The sequence below is a fragment of the Pogoniulus pusillus genome, chromosome Z (genome assembly GCF_015220805.1).
Source record: "Pogoniulus pusillus isolate bPogPus1 chromosome Z, bPogPus1.pri, whole genome shotgun sequence".
Taxonomy (NCBI): domain Eukaryota; kingdom Metazoa; phylum Chordata; class Aves; order Piciformes; family Lybiidae; genus Pogoniulus; species Pogoniulus pusillus.
Window position 1 is genome coordinate 96,518,649 of NC_087309.1, and position 19,239 is coordinate 96,537,887.

At 39.3% G+C, this 19,239-nt stretch overlaps 1 protein-coding gene across 1 annotated transcript in view; it reads right to left on the bottom strand.

Moving 5' to 3' along the window:
• PRDM6 (PR/SET domain 6) overlaps window positions 1–19,239 on the bottom strand; it is a 77,770-nt gene that overhangs the window by 41,203 nt on the left and 17,328 nt on the right. The window lies entirely within an intron of this gene.

Genomic DNA, 19,239 nt, shown 5'->3' on the forward strand with positions numbered 1-19,239 from the left:
TTAATGCACTATGATTCTAGCCTCTGCTGACTCATTCTGTGGAAAAATACCAAGGATCATCCAACAGAATACGATAGTATGTCACCATGGAAGATTTTACTTCTTTTTCTCAAAGAGTTTTCATTCTCCAGTAGACAGCTGAGAAGGATGTGAGTTACTCCAGGCTTCAAAAGAAAGACATTTATTTTGTCCAGATAAGTAAATTGTCTAGTAATCCCATGTGGCATCTGGATAGGAAATATATTATACTTACTAGAAAATTGAGCAAATCCTTGGAATCAAGGATGAATAAACAAACTGACTAAGTGGAAAAGACACTTACCAGAGGTTCAATAATGAGGTACATTCAATAGCATTCCATAATTTAAAGACTAGTTGCCCAGTGAGCAACACTAATGAAGCCTAGTTTTAGTATGCATGTGTGTTCTTTGTGCCCTGTGCCCATTCACTGCTGAAGTAATCTCCACTTCTATGCTGATTTCACCGCGTAATGCTGATATCCAAATATTTTTCAGTTAATATGCACTTAGCACTCTCATTGAAGTCATTGAAAGTTTTCTGCAAAAAGCAAAATAAGTAGTGGACTGTCTCAATTCAGATGCAGGAAGAATAGCATCCTGGTACATTTTGCTTTGTGAAATGTAAGTAGCATAGAGGTATGGTAGTGATAAAAAATATGCTCATGAAAAGCCTTGGTAAATTTTGCTTAGCAGAGAGATATAGATTGAGTCAACAACCTTTGCAGATCCCTATTAATACCTTTCTGCATCTTTGGCAACCTTCCTGACAGCACCCCAAAAGCATACAACTACTTTTAGAAGGCATGTCATGAAATGTGAATTAGCAAGAAGGTGAAATATGAAAGAGTGATGGATAGAAAGCCATAAGTGCACAGTTTACATACAAGCGATGAACTTAGAGCAACTGGATAGGCAATAGGTTTAGATGCAGTGGCTGTTCTACAGAATCTCTGGAAATTTGAGCTGCTGCATGTTTGGAAAAGCACAGTTGTCGTGACAGTCCAGAAAAGAGTGTGCCCTACATGCTTTCCTATTTGACTTCACTATATATACAGGATATCCTGTATTATACAGCATGTCTGGCAGTCCTGAAAGAAGAAAATGACACTCCCTGTTGCCATTTACTTTTTTGCTACTTTTTGCACGTTTCAGGAGCTTTAACTTATGTAGCTATCACATCAGATTCATCTAAAATGAAGGAGGGATTACTGTCTTCCTGGACTATAGCTGTGGCTAGGAATTTAGATAGTTTCAAAAACTAGATAAATAGTTAGAAATAACACAGTTTCACTGTAGATACATTTCTTACTCATCAAACTTAAATATCATATTTTGTGACACATTTTCTCAATTTAAAAAGTGACTTCTCTAAAACTTGTTAAAATCAATAAACCCTTCAGTGTCTAATAACGTGTTCAACATTGTAAATAGGGTCTGAATCACACCCAAAATCATACTGACATAAGAACTCCACACACAAAATTTCAAGTAAAGACTACAAATAGAATCAAAAGTCATCATATTCCACAATGTGGGCCATCTATGCTTCAGTTTTCTAATTATGCTGTGTGTCCTTCTAAAAGTCAGTACCAGCAGTCAAGCAGGATGCTGGCAGATATATAAATTTACAGTGATGTGACAGAAGCAGTAGGAAGACCTTAGCTCACTTATAACAAACAATTATAGAATGTTTTACCTCCAATATTACAAAAGATGCAATCCCCATTGTACACCTCAGGTAAATCATGTCCCTAACGTTGCAACTCTCTTAAACACTACCAGCTCTAGAGGTACAGCTCCATATGCCACACATATAAATGAGAAAAAAAATACAAACCTTGTCACAAATATCATTCACATATTCCATACAGTCAGTCATGAGATTTGCATTGATTTAATATCTTTGAGAGTAGAGCTGAATAGGACTCAGAAGATCTATCATGATGCAGCTATCCAAAATTTTTATTTTAAAGTGCATCCATGTTCAGTCTCTGCCAAAATAGTTTTAACTGCAAAACTGCAAATGTCTCAATTATAGAACTGCACAGATCTGATCTATAATAGTCAAAGCTCAACTGTTTTAGAAATACATGTAATATATGTCATTAATAGAAAATCTTATATCATACAACTGAAACCATTTAATATAACTTGCTATAGCAATAACCAGGTGTTTTTTTTTCAAAACAAACAAATAAAATCCATCATGGCATTTTGAAGTTCTTCTGACCTTCTGATGGTTACAATTGGGAACAAATGTTATACAAGAAAAATATTGGTGGCTCTGCAATTGCAAAACATAGAATGCATAAATTAAGACACCTTTGCTTTTAGACATGCCAAATTCATTGCATAGGAAAATATATTCACCCTGTTTTGCTTTCATATGTTTAAATTACAATCACAGATTTAAAATCTTACTGATTCAGAGCATGTCTACACTGCAATCAAAGTGATTGGGACTGATACAAACAAGTCTGTTCTTCAGGTGTAAATTATCTGAGTCACCACAGCAAGACAATCACAGCAGCACTGGATGTACTTAACGCTGTTTACCATACTTTACTATGATACTTGCATCCCATAGTAAGCTGAGTATTGCTAGACACGTTATTTATAAGGCTGAAACAATGTCCTCCGTGAAAGTTAGGTGTCTTGTATCTGAACAGAGTCGCAGACACAACTTTGACTACAGTGTAACATAGTGAATTTATAATAAGTGAAAATGGTAATAAATTATTGATTATTTGCTTTGCTCACACTCAATGTAAAAGGTTCGTTTGTGACTTGAAGGTGGAATTCAATTCATATAACATTAAGTAAATAAGGTTAGGTATATGACCTAACTCTGTTCTCCAATGTCATTGTAGGGACAGCAGAGAGAAATAGGAGCATCAGAGGGCTATATATCATAAGCGGAGTTCCCTGACTTACACCAGATATGTAGCTTACTGATATTGAATGTTAGTGACTGAGTGTTCAAATAGCATGCTGTAAATTGCCACATCCTGAGTAGAGTTCACTCTGAGACTAGTGCTTGAAAAAATCAGTCCTTGTATTATTATTGTTATTATTATTATTATTATTATTATTATTATTATTATTATTGGTTTTATTCTTCTCTTAAAGAAAAAATAGACCTGTGCAAACAATTTTTATCATCTTATCATTTAAGTGTGACTAGCACATGGCATTTTTTTACTAGCAAAACAAGAATAGCATCTTTATATGAATAAATCTATAAGTAAATGTATAACATCCTACCAGTCTTAAATTTTTTTGGCCTTCATTATGACTGGACTATGAAAATGTGCTGTCAACCAATCAAGAAAAATGATGCAAGGAATATATTTTTTTTTCCTCCTCAGACATCTTTCTGAAATATTCTTTCTTTCCTTCCTTCCTTCCTTCCTTCCTTCCTTCCTTCCTTCCTTCCTTCCTTCCTTCCTTCCTTCCTTCCTTCCACACAGTGAATAGCAGCAACAAGAGCTTTAAGAGCTGTGCTTGTAATGCTGCTGTCACTTCTCTAAAATAACCTTTCCTCCCCAGTGAATTAATCCAGCAGGGCAACTCAAAATAAAAAAGAAATTAAAATAAAAATCACCTTCTGAAATATTACTCACAGAACTACTCTGTTGAGAAAGCTTTTCAGATACACATTTACAAGTAAATGAAAAACAAAACAAAACCAACAAAAAAACCCAAACCACAAACACACTCACAAAAAAAAAAAAAATCCACGACAAAATAATCACCAACTCTAGAAGTGTGCCACTTCTGTTCCGTTTTAATTTCAAGACTTTACCATCTGAAAAGCCTCAAGTCGATATCTGGAAGCTCTGAGACAAAGTGCAAGTGGCAAAAATGTGGCTATGTCCAGAACCTGACAATAACTGCACACCACTGCTTGCATTGCAGTAAAATCTTAATGTTGCAAATGACAGCATAAAAATATAGACCCTGGTGAGTCTAATTATTTCAGACTTATTCAATGGAGAATTAAAAAATGGCTTTATTTCAGATTAGAAGCTCTTACCCCTCCACCAGGAGAAGGTCTGAGAGAAAGTGTAGCTTCCACATGGAAGGTAACAGTCTGTCCAAATAGCTCATCACTCCATGGTGGAATCAGGTTGAACTGTAAGGTCAAGTGGACTTCTGCAAAGCAGTTGAGAGCTCCCCTTGCTGACTTGCTTTCTCAAAAGGCACTACATGAGATCACCCAGTAAACTCTGCCACCATTGCCTTGTCCCCTGGTAGATGTAAGTATGTCTTGTGTTCTCTCAAGTCAGAGATCTCTGCAGATCTCTTTGTTAATAGGGCATCACTGCTGTCAAAAAATTGTGTGTTTGGCATGCTAATTATATTCAGTCTTGACCAAAATTAAATACCAACTCTCTTCTCCTGCAAAGTTGAGCTAGAAAGATTTAATCAGACAAAAAATTGTCCTGGTTTTTGCATCACTGTAAACATGAACTGCAATGTAGGAGACAGTAGAGTGTGTCTTCAAAGACTAAACACAGTCACTAAGAAAAAAAATTGTGTGAAACTATGTAACAGTGTCATCTAGTGACTCTCACTGTAATCTTATTATGCAGTAACAGCTACAGAGAAGGCCAGTTTTTGCCCACTTGAAATGAGACCTGTCCATACTCTATACTGACACTTGGCATTCAGCTATGACAAGATTTCGCAGGCAAATTGAGTCACTGCATACACTTGAAAGCAAGTGTCTGATAAGTGCGTGGAGATCCTTAACGGTGTAAGTGGAAATTCTAGTAGAATGCCAACGCCAAGCATGGTGCAAGTCCTGTCTTGTGTCACGGAAATCATCTGTCATAATGGTGCTGAAACACAGCTCACGATTATACCACCTAGTGAGACTCCTTTGAACTTAGTCTTCCATGTAATCTGCAGAACATTTTGCAAGGGCCTGCAGACCACCAGGGAGCCATGAACAATAGCTTAGTAGCCTCTGGTGGAAGAAACAACAGCTAGGAGTACACAATTTGGTTGTTTGGGGTTCTTTTGCATCTGACCCTAACACTGAGGGTCTATAATCAGTGCCTAAGTCCTGTATCATATCTCCTTATTTCTGAGTGTGCACACTGAATGGAAACTAATCTGCTCATAAGGCTTATGAAAGACCATTAGAATGACACTAAAAGGAACATTTCTTTGGCTCGCTCTTGTTTTCATTCTTCTTGCCTGATAGTCTGTTTCTCACATAAGAAAGCACATAGCAAAGATCATTAATAAAAATGAAAAAGCTTAACTAATATATTGGATTCTTTCCTTTCTAGAGTTATGAAGTTCTCCACAAAGTGTAATACTTGCCAAAGAATACAGTTAAGGCATGAGCATTTTGTTTTATTTCCTTTATAATTAATAAAACTGTCAGAAGCATTGTCCAAAGAGCATTCAGCCTGACAAACTTGGAAAATCTGGAAAATGTAATGTAAGTGTGACACTTGTCTGTAATTCATATACCAGTGTACAGGATTATAAACCTCACTGTAACCCTTATGAGCTGTTTACAAATTAAAATAAAATAGAATAAAATTTAATTAAAGATTAAGATAATTTGATCTATTTATACAGATATATCTCTAGTTTCAAATCATGTCCACCTCCTTCCTTTACTTTACACTCTACTGCTAAGTGCTTTAAATATTTTAGACCAATGGCATCCTGGCTTCCTTCAGCAAGAATGTGGCCAGCAGGAGCAGTGATCATGCCCTTGTACTGACTGCATTTCAAACACTGTGTTCAGTTTTGGGACCCTCCTACTAGAAAAACATTGGTATGCTGGAGCATGTGCAAAGAAGCTGATGAAGAGTCTAGAGCACAGCTCTTATGAGGAGCACCTGAGATAACTGGGGTTGTTTAGTCTGGAGAAAAGGAAGCTGAGAGGAGACCTTCTCACTGTACAATTACCTGAAAGGAGATTGCAGTCAGATGATTGTTGGTCTCTTCTCCCTAGTAACAAGTGATAAGACAAAAGGAAATGGTCTCGAATTGCAGCAGGTGAGGTTTAGACAGGATAACAGGAAAAATTTCTTCACAGAATGTGTTATTAAGCATTGAAACAGGCTGACCACCAGATTGACTGACTCACCATTCATGGAGGTGTTTAAAAGATGTGTAGACGTGGTGCTCAGTGACATGGTTTAGTGACCATTGAACTCAATGGTCTGAATTTTTTCCAACCTAAACAATTCTATGATTCTATGCTACACACAGAAATTTAATGCAGGCTTCCAGGAAGTTAACCACAAGTTTTGTTAACTTGCTGAAATTAGGTTAAAATAAATAAATAAACCCCATTTCAGATTTTCTTATTTTAAGTTTGTATATGTCATATGCTTGGAAGATCTATGGAATCTAATTAGAGACCATAACAATAAACAACTCTGCACAACAGGTAAATTTTAACACTTTGGTTTTTCTTCCTAGGACATTATCATCTTGTTTTCAGTCTACTCACTGAGCTTTCCTCAGATGGCTGGTTACTGATGTGGGTGGCTTCAGGAGCAGAATCTCAACTCCCAGTAGCATTATGTTGCTATGCAGCCTTACGTGTCACACCTGAACATATGGCAATGATGCATTGGAACTCACAATATTGAAAATTCATCTACATTGTGCTATCCAGATGGAGCACTTCATTCAGAAATAGCTCAGCTTAGGACTTCATTGTAGAGGGTAGATAGATCCTTTTGGACCTAAGGGCACTAGCTTCTTGGTTGGTCAGGCACTGGCACAGGGAGGGGATGAAGTTACCATCCTTGGAGGTATTCAAGAAACATGTGAACAAGGCACTTCAGGACATGCTTTAATGACCATGGTAGTCTGAGGTTGACAGCTAGATTTGATGATTTTGGAGATCTTTTCCAACCAAAACAATGCTGTGATGCTGTGATTCTGTGATCTGATGAATATGCCTTTACTTTTAAAAGTGTCAGCTCAGCTCTATCTGTGAACGTGTCTGCAGACTGCAGTCTCAGAACTAATTCTAACTGCTTCAGTGTTGGCAATCCCTATAGAAAAGTCAAGAGAAAAAAATTAAAAGGAGAAAAATATCTGAAGTAAGGCTTTTGGAGCAAGGTTAGGTCAAGTTAAGGAATAAAGAGGAAGAGAGGTTCTTGGCTTTCATTTTGAAACATGTTATGTTACAAACACTTTTTCTTTGCCAGCACAGTCTTAAAAACATATAACAAAGAAGAAAAGGGAGGAAGGAGAAATACTAGCAGTATTTCAGCTCAAAAAAAGCTCTGCATCTTCCTTCTGTAATATGAATTAAAGAAGAGGAAGCTCTGCTTCCTTTCCCAGATCAAGAGACTTCAGGGCCCAGGAACAGGCTTTCATCAGAGCTGAACCACCACAGCCTGTTCTATTTATGGAGAGGAAACCTAAAGGCTCCAAAAAGCTGTTCTCAGGTCCCTCTTCTCCAAGATACACAAGGGCAAACACTACCACTTCTTCAGTACAACATCTCAGGATAAGTCATGTCCAGAAGTCACTTTGTGATCCTCATCCACAACATTTCTGATCCCTCTTCTCCCACACTGCCTATTCTTCCTTCCCCCAGTTTAGCCACCCACTCTTTCCTTTTCACTTTCATGCACTCTTGTTCTCTCTCAGGCTTTTCCTTCCAGCTCCACTCTGAGTTTTAGTTGTATCCATTCCTTCCCAAAACGGTCAAGCATTTTGATATCTCAACATTTTGACAACACATGTATTACAATTTTGAGAAATGTATATATATGGTTTGTTGGTTTTTATTAATCCCTTGAAACTCATTGTCTGTATCTGCACTCTTCCATGATTTTTTTTATGACACTGAAATGACCATATGCTAGCCTGATCTTGAGAGAGGAATTATTTGTTTCTGTGGCACGTGCATCCAAGTTGTGGAAAAAACAGGCAGCAAAACTGTAAGACAGAAAGCGATTCTTACACAATAAGTTGTCTTAGTATTTAGCTCACTCTATAAGAATATAATCTAATAACAACACAACAAAGATCCTGGAATTCTTCAACATATGAGTCTGAGGTCTAATTTTTCACAGATAATGTTCTTGATACAGCCACATTTAGATTAACAAGGCATATCCATGAGGACAACTAGACTAAAATGAATGAATTTCAGGCAGTATTTTTTCTTCATAACTGCAAGGAAAAATCAAGCTCATGTGAACAATATTCAAAGAAATGCGTCTGATAGTCTCATAAAGCTAATCCAACTTAGAATATTTATAGCAAAACAGTGCACAACTTTGTATGTGCTGTGTAGCCTCATTTGTTTAAAAAAAAAATATTTAGTAAGTGACAAGCCCAAGTGAAAAATTTTATATGGTACTGGATAAACCACCCAAGGAGTTAAATCAATTCCTTTCTGTTTAATTTTGCTCTTTGTTTTTCTATCCAGCTGCCAATTTTCTAACATATTAGAGAAGAAGTAGGAAAGTCTCTTTGATTGATAACAAGCTCAGATTTTTGTGTCAGATCAGTACAGGGTTTTTTTCAAAGTATGCTGCATTTACATTCTTAGGCAATTATGCTACAAAAATTATTTAAATGCTCTTTTCTTAGTTGCTTTGACAAGAACACCAAAACAGTTCACATCACCCTTGACCTGCGGGGTGTACATCATCTTGTCAACATATAAACAAACACATGATGGGTTGTATTTTAATAGATTCTGTAAATATCAAGATCCAATTCATCAAAAGGTTGGGTAAAGTGACAGCTGTGGGGGATGTAGTATATGGTTGCATGTCCATTCACTCTTGTTGTAGCAGGATCATTGCAAGAAAATTCAAAGCTACTGTTTCTCTTCTATATTATTATTTCTCTAGAGCTCTGGGTTAAGCTGCAATCTGTATGCACCACTTCATGTATAAGGAAAATATGCAGACTTCCAAGCAGAAGACACATGGCTGGCTTTTATAATAATCCCTCTCCACTCTTCCTATCTTTATCAGACAGTTCCTCTGATGTGCTGCACTCTGTCAGAAAAAGAGGCTAAGAGGAATTTATAAGCACAAAAACTCTTACTTGGGAGAATGAGCAGAGCTCAGCTTTGATAAGGCTTACACAGACACAGTAACTTTTCCTGGTTAGCCTCATGGATTTTAAAGCCAGAAGAGACTGTTCAATCATCTGCTCCAGAGCATAGTTCATCAGCCATTAACTTTCATCCAGGAAAAGTCTCAGAATTAAAAGGGAGAGGACCAGTGTGCTCTAAGTACCTCTTGGCTTCACAATGACAGGGAATTTCTAAGACAACAAATGCCCAGATGAACCATCAAGCTGCAGAAATCATGATAAAACTACAAAGTCAATGGTAGTCAGCACAGAGCATCAACATTCTACTGAAATGAAAAGCTAACACCAGAAACCACTGTCCCTGGCCCATTTCCTGAGGCAATTCTCTACCTCTCTAACCCCACAATAAAGCAAAGAGAAAGTAGAATATACTTGGACAGCTGAGGGAAGTTCCCAGAAGTACACCACCAAAGGTGAACTGCTTATGTGAAGATGCAGGCAGTCTTTGTCTTGTATGGCCTAGGCCATAAAGCAAAGCATTTGGAGGTTCATAGATCATGAAGGAAGAGGTTTAGATCACCCATTCCAAAGATGCAGAATTTAATATGTCTAATGATCATTTAAAGAGTCAAAATAAGGTACTTGATACTTTTAGCAAGATAACCTCATACTTAGCTACTGCAAAACACAATTATCTCATTCTTCTGAGGTGCATTTTTGTCTAACTTCATCTTCTAGCTGTGGTCTTTCATGTATTCCATCCCATCTTCTGAATAGAAAAGCCTGTCTGGCAGACTTGAGTATTCTCCAGACACAAGTGCCTATACAAAGAACTAAAACAATCTTTAAGCTTTCTATAATGAAGACAATATATTAAGTTCCATTAAGAATTCAATTCAGACACTTTTTTTCAGAAGTTGATCACCTCCACAACCACTTTGTCCTCTCCTCTCTTTTCCCACAGGTTGTGGTCTTTAGACACAAAGCAATTCTTTGAAGATATTTTGATCATGTGATGTTATTCAATTTATGCAATTTGTAGCTATCACAATCCTTCTGCTGGAGAGTTAAATGTCATGAAGCTTACAGGTGACTCAAACACAAATTACTACACTTATCCACAAAGGATATGTTTCTCTCCTCACCCTCTGATGCCTTTTGAACAAACTGCACCAGTATGGAAAGTCTAAGAGACTGATGTGTACCCTCTTTGAAATTATTGATATTTCTGTTTTGCTGGAATGGAGGAGTAATACAGGAGTCTGTATTTACTTGCAAGTACAATCATCATGAAACATAAAATTAAAGGGCTTTAAAAAACGTGCAGACTGACACTGGAACAAATCTCAGGAGTCCTGATTTTACAGCTACTCCAGACTTTCTGAAAGCTACTCAACACCAGGAGCTCCCAGCAAGGTTGGAGGGAGTAAATGAAAGCTCAGAATCATGCAATGACATTGTGGGTATGAATTTACCATGCTCAAGCCTCCATTTGTACTATTTATAGCTGTCATACACAGAAGAGAATACTCTTAGGTAATGTCACTTAGGCAGAGATTTCTTGTTGTGATTAAACAGTGACATTTACAGAAAGATTTTAAGTAATAAATTATAAATTATTCAACTTTAAATTATATGATTTGTGAGCAGATTTAGAAAATGTTAGCACTGACTTGGCTTGTGCAAACCTGCCCTATCATAAAATACACAATACAAGACCTTCTGCAGTGCAGTATCTGCACCTGCACCTTTTTGCTCATTGGTTGAATCTGAGCCACTGAGAAGCACCAACACTATTACTGCTAGGATAAATCACTTGTGGCTAAAGTGTATGTCTTTAAGTTGTCAGAAAATCTAGTAAAATGATGGAAAAAAAAGTCACAAAAATTACACACACACCCCCCAGCAGGCACAGGTCAAAACCATGTCAAAAGGAACAAAGATCCATCTTACTTTAATCATAGCAGACCTGTCTGAGCAGCCCATAATATGATCAACATTAGAATCACAGAATCATAGAATCAACCAGGTTGGAAGAGACTTTCAAGAGCATCCACTCCAACCTAGCACCCAGCTCTGTCTAATCAACTAGACCATGGCACTAAGTGCCTCATCCAGGCTTTTCTTGAACACCTCCAGCAACATCGACTCCACCACCTCCCTGGGCAGCCCATTCCAATGCCAATCATCTCTCTGTGAAGAACTTCCTCCTAACATCCAGCCTAGACCTCCCCCAGCACAACTTGAGACTGTGTCCCCTTGTTCTGTTGCTGGTTGCCTGAGAGAAGAGACCAACCTCCACCTGACTACAACCTCCCTTCAGGTAGCTGTAGACAGCAATGAGATCACCCCTGAGCCTCCTCTTCTCCAGGCTAAACAACCCCAGCTCCCTCAGCCTCTCCTCACAGGGTTTGTGTTCCAGGCCTCTCACCAGCTTCATTGCCCTTCTCTGGACACCTTCCAGCACCTCAACATCTCTCTTGAATTGAGGAGCCCAGAACTGGACACGGTGATTAAGGTGTGGCCTGACCAATGCAAGCTAGGATGCCACTGGCTCTCCTGGACACATGGGCACACTTCTGGCTCATGTTCAGTCAGCTCTCAAACAGTACGCCCAGGTCCTTTTCTCCCTGGCTGCTCTCCAGCCTGTTCACAGCCTGTAGCGCTGCTTGGGGTTGTTGTGGCCAAGATGTATGACCCTGCTCTTGACCTTGTTCAATCTCATCCCATTGGCCTCTGCCCACCCATCCAGCCTGTCCAGGTCCCTCTGCAGGGCTCTCCTACCCTCCAACAGATCAACAGCTGCTCCTACTTGGTGTCATCTGCAAACTTATTGATGCTGGACGGAATCCCCTGGTCCAGATCATCAATAAAGATATTGAACAGGACTGGGCCCAGCACTGATCCTTGAGGCACACCACTAGTGACAACTGCCAACTGGATGTGGCACCATTCACCACCACTCTCTGGGCCCAGCCTTCCAGCCAGTTCGTGACCCATATCAGAGTGAATCTGTCCAAGCCATGAGCTGCCAGCTTGTCCAGGAGCTTCTTGTGGCAGATGGTGCCAAAGGCTTTGCTGAAGTCCAGGTAGACTCCATCCACAGCCTGCCCCACATTCACCAGGCAGGTAACCTGATCATAAAAGGAGATCAGGTTGGTGAGACAGGACCTGCCCTTCTTAAACCCATGCTGATCCCTTGGCCCTCCTGTAGGTGCTTTGTGATGGTACTCAAGAAGACCTGCTTCACGACCTTGCCTGGCACTGAGGTCTGTCATTTCCTGGTTCCTCCCTCCAGCCCTTCTTGTGGATGGGCATCACATTGGCCAGCTTCCAGTCTCTGGGAACCTCATCCAGTGAGCCAGGACTGTTAATAAATGATGGAAAGTGGCTTGGCCAACTCATCTGCCAGCTCTCTCAGCACCCAAGGATGGATCCCATCTGATCCCATGGACTTGTGAGGATCCAAGTGGCTCAGCAGATCCCTTACTTCCTCCTCCTGGATTACAGGGGGACTATACTGGTCCCTGAGTCCATCTGCTAGTTCAGAAAGCCAATTGTCCTGAAGACAACCTGTCCCACTATTGAAGACTAAGGCAAATAAAGTGTTAAGTAACTCTGCTTTTCCTTATTCTTTGTCACTATATTCCCCTCTCCATTTAATAGGGACTGGAGGTCACCCTTGGCCCTTCTTTTGCCATTAATATGCACATAGAAACATTTTTTATTCTTCTTAACAGCAGTGGCAGAACAGCAGTTCTAAATGGGCTTTTGCCTCTCTATTTTTTTTCCTGCAAGACCTAGCAACATCCTTGAACTCTTCCTGGGATACTTCCCATTTTTTTTCCAAAGGTGATATATCATCTTTTTTGTCTTTAATTCCTTCAGAAGCTCCTTGCTCATCCAGTCTGGCTGCCTCCCTTGTCAGCTCATCTTCCAGGGCAATGGCACAGCTGCTCCTGCACCTTTAAGAGTTCTTTCTTGAAGTATGTCCAGCTTTCCTGGACCTCTTTCCCAAGGAACTTTCTGAGTTAGTTCCTTAAATAGGCTGAAGTCTGCCCTTTGGAAGTCCAGTGTGGAGGTTCTGTTGATGCCCCTCCTGGTTTCACTGTATACTGAAAACTCTATAATTTCATGGTCACTGGACACCAGGCAGCCTCTGACCACCACATCTCATCTCCCACCAGCCCCTCTCTATTTGTGAGCAGCAGGTCAAGCAGGACTGCACCCCTGGTAGGTTCATGTAACAGCTGAGATAAGAAGTTGTCCTCCATACACCCTAGGAACCTTCTGGACTGCCTCTTCTCTGCAGTATTAAAGTCCCAGCAGATGTCTGGCATGTTAAAGTTGCCCACAAGAACAAGGGCAGGTGATCTCAAGGCAGCCTCCAGCTGCTTAAAGAATAATAAACCAACCTCTTCTTCCTGGTTGGGTGTTCTATTAACAGACTACAACCAGGATGTCAGCCTCATTGGCCTTCTCCTTAATTCTCACCCATAGGGACTCAACCTGATCATCTTTAATCTCTACTTCCATGACATCCAGAGCATCCCTAATATACAGAGCCACTCCTCCACCCCTTCTCCCTTGCCTGTCTCTCCTGAAGAGTCTGCAGCCATTGATTACATCACTCCAATTGTGTGAGCCACCCTACCATGTTTCTGTAATGGCAACAACATCATAGTTCTACTCTTGTACCAAGGCTTCCCGTTCCTCTTGTTTGTTATCCATACTGCATGCATTCGTGTACATGCACTTCAGCTGGGCTGCTGCTTTTACCCCTATCTCTGGCCTACCACACTCAGCCTCCTTTGATTTGTCTCTAGTACTGTTGTGTTTAACCTCCACTCTAGTTTAAAACTCTTTCAACAAGCCCAGCCAGCTCATGTGCCAGGATCTTTTTTCCCCTCTGAGTCAGTTGTTCCCAATCTGTTGCTAGCAGACCCAGGGCCATCTATAGTTCCCCAAGATCAAAGAATCCAAACTTTTGTTGGTGGGACCAGCCTCTGAGCCACTTGTTAACCAGGTAAGATTTCCTGTTCCTCTCATCATTCTGACCTGCAACTAAGGGTATTGATGAAAAGATTACCTGTGGCCCCAATCTCTCAAGTGCTTTTCACAGTGCCTTGAAGTCCCTTTTGATAGCTTTTAGACCTCTGGTATCAACCTCATATTTTCCTGCCTGTATAACCAACACGGGATAGCAATCAGAGGGCTGCACTACAGTAGGCAGCCTTCTGGTAACATCCCTGACCGGGGCCCCAGGGAGGCAGCAGATTTCCCTGTAGGAGGGGTCTGGCCAGCATATGGGGCTCTCTGTTCCCTTCAGAAGGGAATCACCAATAACAATTACCCTCCTCTTTTTTTTTTTTTTTTTTTTTCGGGTTCTAGTTCCGATGTGAGGGGTTAACTAATTTACTTTAGTCAATCCCCTCGACAGTGATGCTTCTGACTCCAAAACCACCTCACTCTCAACCTCTAGTGCCCTAGTGGCTGAAGGATGGAATGGAAAGACTAAGTACTATAAGGGAATGTGAAAGGGAGATGGATTTATGGCAGCAGGCTCTGCAGACCCCCTTAGCAGAGGGAAGTGAACCAAGAAACAAGGGAGAATGGACACAGGTGCCTATCAGAAGGGGCAAGGGAAAACCCTGCCAGCTCAAAAACTGAGTAACAGATAGATCTGCAACTGTAATGCTGAGACATCTACCCTGGGTTGTGAGAGCACAGAAAAATCACCTGTAATCTTTGAGAACAAATGGAAGGAATAGCAGTAGTCTTGTACAAGAGTCATAGCCTGAGGCGAATCTAGCTTTTCCTTCAAACTATATTGATATTCTCTTATCTTCTTCAAACATGCTTTTTTAGCTGCCTGCATCTGCCTGTTGCCCCAGTTTCCCTTGTGATCTAAAGGTGTACTTTTTCAGCTTCCATAGACACACAAATTTGCTGAGGAAAAGTAGAAGATAAGATAGCTAACTCTTTAATTTTTATGGTGAGACCTTCAAGAAATATGAAGGAGAGAGAAATTCAGCCAGACTTTCACTCTGAGGCAATTTGGATTCTGTATTACAGACTTTCTTACACCCAAATGCCTCAACATCTATTCTTTTAGAGATTTATCAAGTGAGTTAATATAAGGCTGCAATGGCTGCATTATTTAAATAATGGAATTAACTACTAAAATCTTAATGTACATCCAGTCCAGCTTTGCCTAGGAAAGAGAAAACTTTTTTCCACAGCTAATGCAAGATGACTGCTAGAACTAGAAAGGGAGGCTCTCAACAGCAAGATGACTGATAATTCTCCAAATTAATTAAATCACTTTCCTCACTGAAAGGAAATGCAAGACTGTCTTCTCTTTTTGTAGAAAGCACTGAGATAAATGTGTGTATTTTCAGAAATCACAACAGGCATTTTTAATGCACGACTTTTAAAAATAATATATTTTTAAATTATTTTAAAAGAAAAAAAATAGAGTGAGAAGATAACAAATAACAAAACAAACACCATGGTGGTCCATACCCTCACCAGGCTGGTTCTAATCATAAATTATTGCCAAGACATGAGTTTGCCTTGGCTTCACTGTCACTATAGCTGGCTATTTTCTCCATGGATGCAGCAGCAAGTTTAAATTCTTGATGTCTCCCATCCCTTAAAACAGACTACCTGAAAGTCAAATGTGACAGAGAAAAAGTATTTTTCCTGAATGACTCACTGGCCAGTGGCTGAATGTAATACAGGAGCAGTGTGCTGCTCAGCTTCAGAGAGCAAGGGCCTTGTGCAGGCTTCTTCAGTGGCTGTCGTCTTTACTTCAAATTGTGATTGATAGAGGACTGAGAGAGATTGCTAGCCATTTCTGATCATAAATACAGACACTAGGACACACAGAGCATTGAAGGGGAATGAATGCCATATAGTGTGTGGACCTGTGAGATTTCAGAAGAGGGAAGTAATAATGTCAAAGAAATATAAATGAATGAAGGATTAAGCAGATTAAAATCCTACAAAGTCCTTAAAGCACTCCAACATGACAGTTGCCACATCTTTAAAAAAGAAGCCATCTATTTTGGCTTGGCAGCAAGCAATGAAAATGTGCACATATTATCCTCTCAAAAGTAAAGGAAAAATCTATTTCAAACAATGAAGTAAAACTTCAGCAATAGTACTGCCTTTGGGACATGTCACTTGCTGGGTAATTAGGGCATAAAAATTAACATTTTATTAAATAAACAAAAACCCACAAAGGTTAAGAAAAGAGACAGACAAATGTAGTCTTTTGAGGAAAGGGAGGCTGCAGACCTCAGCCTGACCCTCTGCCATCTTTTGTTAGGAATGGCGGACCCCAAGGTCAAATAGTTACTCAGCCAGAGTCATTGTCTGAGCCCACCCAGGCTCAGATATATAGCCTGTTTGAACACATATTCCACCATATGGTGGGCTAGAGACACCCCTGAGTCCACCCATGCTGTTTTTGCTGGAGAACTCTCACTGATGGAAATCCAACAAAATCTCTAGACTAAAGAAACAGCAGGTACCATTCTGGACAAACAAGCAAGCTAGTTAATGTTTCTAAAAACTACCTCTTCTTTCAATTAACTTGCATGTGAAACTGGTTTGATCAGAAAGGAAATTCAAGTAAGGCAACACTGATGCAAAGATCTGGACATAATATGGTACCCATTTTTTTCTTAAACATCTTCAAGATAGGTGTGATCTAAGAAAATGGCAGTGTTCACCTTCACCTTGGTCATCTTTGTGACAAAACTGCAACAGAAATTGAACTTCCTAAACCACTGACTTGACTTTTACAGCAAATTAAGTTCTACTGTGTTTGCTCATGAACAACAGGAGAGATTCAGCTGGGTGAAAAGTTCGGTGACAACACAAAAAAGAGACCTCAAGTTTCTCACCAGCAAAACAGTAGAGTCAGAGTATGGTACTTAACAATTTGCAGGTTTAAGACCATTAAAAAGAGAACACTGCCAAAAATATAGCTGAGGTATTGGATTGATACATCTCACCAGCTGCCCCAAGGGGTTACAGCATTTTTAATTGAAATCTGTAAGTCTGTGTGACTTTGTGTGCATTTCTGTTAAGAGCCAATGAAAAAATCATCTGCAGCCTCCACTTTTCTCCATGAAAAAAAAAAACAAACTCATTAAAAATCAGGCTTCCCCCCCCAGGAATCTATCCATTTTGCTAAAGTATTCAGGTTATACTTTTTGCATTACTTAAAAATGTACATTTATTTTGATTAAATGTTAGCATTACTTCCAGAATTTTCCAAATGCATTCAATCTAGAGGCACCTAACCAAGATATACACCAGTTTTCCTGATGCAAAATGAGGAAGGACCTCATGTCACAGATGAGAATCAACACTTTTTTGTTGTAGATTTTGTTTGTAGATTTTTTCCCATCAAATGTCAAATCTTTCTCAGAATGTTTGCCCTTAAAGGCAACTAATTTTTGTAGAGGTGGACAAATGTCACTTTGCTACCACAGCTGTCACTGAAACCTTGCTGATTGTAATAAAATGAATTAACACAAACCCAGGGAAATATCTACAGCTCAGCAAAACTTCACAACTACCACTGGAAATTAAGATGTGCTTTCCTAGCAACTGATCTTAGAAACAGTAAAAAAAAAAAAAAAAAAAAAAAAAAAAAAAAAAAAAAACAAACCCAACTTCTCACTGTGCATCTCTATCTCCTTTTACTGCAACTTGAAATATAAATAGAATACAGAAAATAGAATTTTTTTTTTAAATTATTAATTTTACTTCCATGGTAAGCTTTTTCTTTTTTTAATAACTGTCTAAAAGTGGCATCAACTACCATTGGCACTGCCATAAAAGTTATTTTGATGGACTGATGAAAACTAATACACTGCTTCCCATAGTGAATGCTGACATGGCATCAGGCAAAATGTACATATAAACTATATTTCAGAAATACTCTCCTTTGCACATCTGATTGACTAGCATGGGCAGAAATTGTGCACCCTGGCTCTGCTTACTTCTTTTGTTTTATACATTACAGCTCACTTAATGTAGGGCAACGTTTTTGCTGGTTTAGGACTGTAGCAAATAATTGATCATAGCTCTGTTTCCAGATCAGGGGATCTGTTACAGGTGAAAACATGAAACCCAGCTTTCATATGGCCTCTATTTCAGTATGAAGTTTTTGTAGTCATGATAAATCCACTTTTTTTTACTTTATAGTTCCACAGATGAAATCAAAGCCTCTTTATAAATGCTCTGGGGTCAATATATTTCCTTGCTTATATACTTCTGGGTCCCTATGTAGAAAGTAGCAGGTTGAATTGCTGTTAAAACAGGGCATTACTTGCACACATCTTGCTAAATCCATGAAATAAATGTGCAACATAGTACAAACAATAAATTTATGAGCTAGAGATTTCCTACAAGATACCAAAAAATTGTTTTCTTTGGTGTTAATTTGTATCTAACTAAACATTATGCCCTACTACATAGTCACTGGCAACGCCATCCCCCTTTTCTTCACAGTAAAATACTATCTTTAAGTGAAATTAATGCATTTATACAAGGGAACCTTATGTAGGGGAAGTTAGACTAGATGACCTTTAGAGGTCCCTTCCAACCTCTAAGATTCTATGGTTCTATATTAACTGTTGTTGCATAGACAGTGGCAGATAACATAGAAGTGGCTCTGGGGTTCTGAAAGAGCGGTTGGCCTATCTTGGGAAAATATTATTTAAGAACTGTGATTAAAGTGATATTGTATTATTGAGTCATGCCTGAAGACCTCATTAAATCAAAGTTCCTCATGACATCAATGGCTCTCTTGTCTGAGAAAGGACTGGTTAAGAACTGCATGATATTAGTCCTGGAGGCTCACGATCTGCATGAGGCCTGACACAAATAAGCTTGCTGCTAGCTGTGACTGGACCTCATATACAGCTTGCAAAAAGATTCTTATACAATCAACTACATTTTAGGGTTTAACATTTACGTGTTTTTAGTGTACATATTGTTTATTTTCATGCAAGCAGAAAGCCCTGTGGTTTTGTGGTTGGTGGCTAGCACACTGAGGCTTTATGGTATTTCTTTTAATATAAGAAAACTCCTAGAGCGTATTTGCTCTGTGACATAATGTCTTTGTTATGTCTTGCAGAAATAATTGACC